Source organism: Bison bison, unplaced genomic scaffold (assembly GCF_000754665.1).
Source record: "Bison bison bison isolate TAMUID 2011002044 unplaced genomic scaffold, Bison_UMD1.0 scf7180017864519, whole genome shotgun sequence".
Lineage (NCBI taxonomy): Eukaryota > Metazoa > Chordata > Mammalia > Artiodactyla > Bovidae > Bison > Bison bison.
In genome coordinates this window covers 11,608,824-11,613,302 of record NW_011495072.1, presented here as the reverse complement: position 1 = coordinate 11,613,302, position 4,479 = coordinate 11,608,824, and positions in this window count along the sequence as shown.

The window sequence follows — 4,479 nt, the reverse complement described above, 5'->3', positions numbered from 1 at the left end:
CAGGTCACTAAGAGTCGGACACGACTGAGCGACTTCACTTTCCCTTTTCACTTTCATGCATTGGAGAAGGAAATGGCAACCCACTCCAGTGTTCTTGCCTGGAGAATCCCAGGGACAGGGGAGCCTGGTGGGCTGCCATCTATGGGGTCGCACAGAGTCGGACACTACTGAAGCGACTTAGCAGCAGCAGCAGCAGCAGCAGCAGTAAGTTATTTTTCAGCATTACCTTCACAAATTCTATAATCCAGTTCCACAAGGCCACTTTCAGTTATTCATGCAACAAATATTTACCAAGTGATGAACAGCACTTTAATGGGACTGTGGCAAAATCATGAAACTTACAGTGTAGGAGGGAGACATGAAAGAAATAGGTTCTGTATGCTTTTAGAAGTTTATGATGGGGAAAAGGGACTCAAGAAGGTCAGCAAAGCCTCCCGTGTGCAAATAATGTTTGAGCTGAGTCCTGAGAGATGTTTGGCAGTGAAAGAGGAAGGGAAAAGGGTCCTGTGCCCCAAACTTGGCCCATCTTCAAAGCTCTGCTTACACTACTTTCCCACTAGGCTACCTTTCTTTTCTATTGAAATGCTACATGCCTTTCAAGTCCAGCTAAACTGTCGGTTCCTCCCTTTCGAGCTCTCCAGCTGAAAGCACTTCCTTACACTCCCACAGCACTTTTCATTTTCCTTCAATACTTCTTTCTACTGTATTTTCTGATTACTTATACACACAGCTTGTCTCATACACTAAATCTTAAAACTTATTAAGAACAGAGTCTGTTTCTTATTCACCTTTGAGCTCCCAAAGACTCACACATTCCTTACTCTTAGAAGTTCCACAACAAATATTTGAAGCATAAATTAATGCCTGTTTGACATCCCTTTTCAAATATGTTGTGATTCAAATGAAGCTATTGTTACAAGCTGTGCCTTTGGGACTGGACTTACTCTTTGGTTAAACCAGAATGCCACAGTCATGGTCCCCATGACTGATTAGTGTTCGCCACAGGCACTGCAACAGTCTTAACAAATGGGCCACTGTTCTTGACTGACAGGTCTTTGGCAACAACTGCCCATCCTCCAGTGCAGGCTGAAATGAACTGACGAAGGACTGTCTGAATTGAGTCCCCAGGCAGTGGGGCTCTATTTATTCCTTGCATTTGAGCTGCAAGAGCCAGTGACCTAGACTTCAGCATGAGACTTTGGGACTTTTCAGGACAACAGAAACACTAATGCTTGGAACATGATCGTTAAAGATCAGAATCAGTGGACAGCATCCTAATGTGAGTCAGTGTGATAACAAGGGGAATGGAACTTTGAAGTCAGACAGACTAGCTCTGTGACCTCACTCATGTGCCTTCTTTGAGCCTCAGATTTCTCACTGAATAACTATTCTGCAAAGCAGTTGTGAAGATCAAAGATAATGTCTTTTCATGCACAATGTCTGTGCTCTACTAAAATGTGTTTATTCATCTATCTTCCCCAATATATTTTGTTTCCTGAGGGCAGAGACCCATTTTTTTTTTTTGCCTCTATATCTTGCAAAATTTAGCAAAGTGCCCAACACAGAGTAGACAATCATAATTATTTTTTAAACCAAAGAACAACAGTAATACCTAACACTTATGGAGAACATATTTCATGCCACATATTGTTGTAAACAGTAGTTTATTTAATCTTTCAATAACCCTAGAAAGGAGCCATCATTATAACCCAATTTTACAGAGAGAAAGCAGAATATAATTTTAAAAAATATGAAATTCTTGGTATAACTAATTTTGAAATAAAAATCTGGTGAAGCTCATTTTATTCAATAAAAAAAGTAGAACACTTTGAGTATGGAAAAGAAAAACACTTTGAGTATGGAGGGAGAAGGAAGGAAGGAAATAAATGTAAGAGTGGGAAGAAAGGGTAGGAAAGAAAAACAGACACACATGGGAAAAAAAGAAAGAATAAGATGCTGTGGAATATCATCTTTTGAAATAATAAGTAAACAACCAATTACCCTTCATAGTTCTTCAACTATGATTTCTTTATCCTAAAACTTTGTTCTTAAACTCTGAGAGTGACTGGGAAAAAAAGACTTATCTTTCAGAGTTGGAGTGGTGTTCCATCTAGTGAAAAATGAGATGAAGTTACCTCCAAAAGAGTAGATATCATGAGCAAAAATATGACAGCAAAGAGTCCATCTGAAGAACACAGAACAAGTCTTTTCACAGCTGCAGCTTGAAGTCTGCATACAGGAAGGCCGTGAATAGCAGGGTAAGGAATTAGATACATATTCAGGAGGCAGAGGCTGCTGTTCAAGGAAACCACAGTCATGGTTTGAAGCAAAATTTTCTAGTTCTGAATTCAGAAGACCAGAATTATTGTTCAAATCTGATACTGAGCAGTCCTTACCCTAAGCCTTAGATTATCTCTAAAATAGGGGTGATAACACAGTTGTGAGGATTAAATATTATGACAAGGTGTGTTTGCTTCAAAAAGGTAAAAAATGTTATACAAATGTAAGTTTTCACTGTTGAGGATTTAATTGATGCTTAAAGACTGAAATGATAACATCCACTATAGCGATGGATGTAGAATTGAAAAGTGGGGAGTCGGAACAACATTTTGTGGGGGAAAAAAAAAGAGGAGTTAACTGATTAAAAGATAATTTACAAATTCTAAAGTCAGTGATTAGGGGAAAAGGAATATTAATCATAGAAACAGGAAAGTCACAACGGGGCAAGTTTGACTTTCAACCTTTCAGATATCAGAAGAAAATCTACTAGAAATGTAGGACTGGAACTTGGATAGGACATCAACTTAAGACCTCTATACAGGGAATTCCCTGGCAGTGCAGTGGTTTAGGACTCCACGCTTTCATTGCAGAGAGCCCAGTTGTGCCAAGTGACAAAAAAACAAAAATGAAACACAAAACAAAACTCTACATAGAGGTGATAGTTGAAGCCATGGAACAGAATAGGTCACCAAGTAAGAATTACTAGTGAGAAAAACAGGGTGTGGGTATCTTAGGAACATCCATATTTACATGGAAAAAAGAATCTGGGTAAAGAGAAGACTCTTGAGAGTCCCTTGGACTGCAAGGAGATCCAACCAGTCCATCCTACAGGAGATCAGTCCTGGGTGTTCCTTGGAAGGACTGACATTAAAGCTGAAACTCCAATACTTTGGCCACCTGATGCGAAGAGCTGACTCATTTGAAAAGACCCTGATGCTGGGAAAGATTGAGGGCAGGAGGAGAAGGGGACGACAAAGGATGAGATGGTTGGATGGCATCACCGACTCAATGGACATGGGTTTGGGTGGACTCTGGGAGTTGGTGTTGGACAGGGAGGCCTGGCATGCTGCAGCTCATGGGGTTGCAAAGAGTCGGACACGACTGAGTGACTGAACTGAACTGAACTGAAAGAGAACAACGAAGTTGCAGGTCAAGGAGAATAGCACAATTCCATAGTATGTAACAAAGGAGAATTTTTCAAGATGAAGATGAACTACATGGTTCAGTCTAAGTTAGTGAATATGAATTTGTTTAGAATATAGAATAGTTTGGGGCTTTTATCCAGCTTTGGTGTAGGGAACTAACAGTTCGTGGCCAGTGATGATGGTGCTGATACTGTTTTAGATAACTGATGATGAAAAGTTCAAAGGCCAAGACAATTAGGGACTTTTCGGTTTTGTTTTGCTTTTGAGTAGTCCTTAGCAGTTCTTTGGGGCAGGGGGATTTGTCTGTGTGTATGGGCACAAAATCATTTGCTTTGTCTTATTTGTTCTGTATGTCGTCTTCGTTTTTTGTTCTCCGTTTAAGCACATTTTCACAAGAAGTCTGTCCTCCAACAGGCCTTTTTTGACTTGCCCCTCTACTCCAGCTCCTAGGAGGCTTTGGTACCTTTTCTTCGGCGTAACCAAGCAGGTCGCAGCCACCAGATGGCACTGCAGCAAGAGGGGCAGAGGGTCCCTTCAGGACTTTGACAACCGCGGACCAGCTGTAACCTTACAGTTTCAACCTCGAATGATTCAGTCGCACTTTCGCCCTGGCTCTAATAAAGAAGATCGAGTTGTGTGGAATTAAGGATTTCAATGCAGAAACGGGATCTGTAGCTTTGTCTCCTCCGTTCTGCGCCACCGTTAAACTGAAGGTGTTTTTCGTCAAGTTGTGAAAACGTGAGAAAGGCTACCCCAATATCGCCGTTTCCTGGCTAAAGTGGCCGAGACGGCCCCACTTTATCTAAATACGGGAGATAACCGAGACCATCCTGACATTTTAAAGAAAAATTCATACAAACTGGCAATTACCAAAACGTTTCCCGACAACGTGGAGCTTTAGCACATGAAATACGCAACTTGTTTTTGTTATAAGGTTCCTAATTTCATTTGAAAGTTCAGATGCAGCCTCATTATCCAGATTTCCATACGGAGTAAGAACGATCCGCGCAGCAAGCGCTGTCCCAGAGGCTGCAGGCGTCGCCTCAGGACCCCA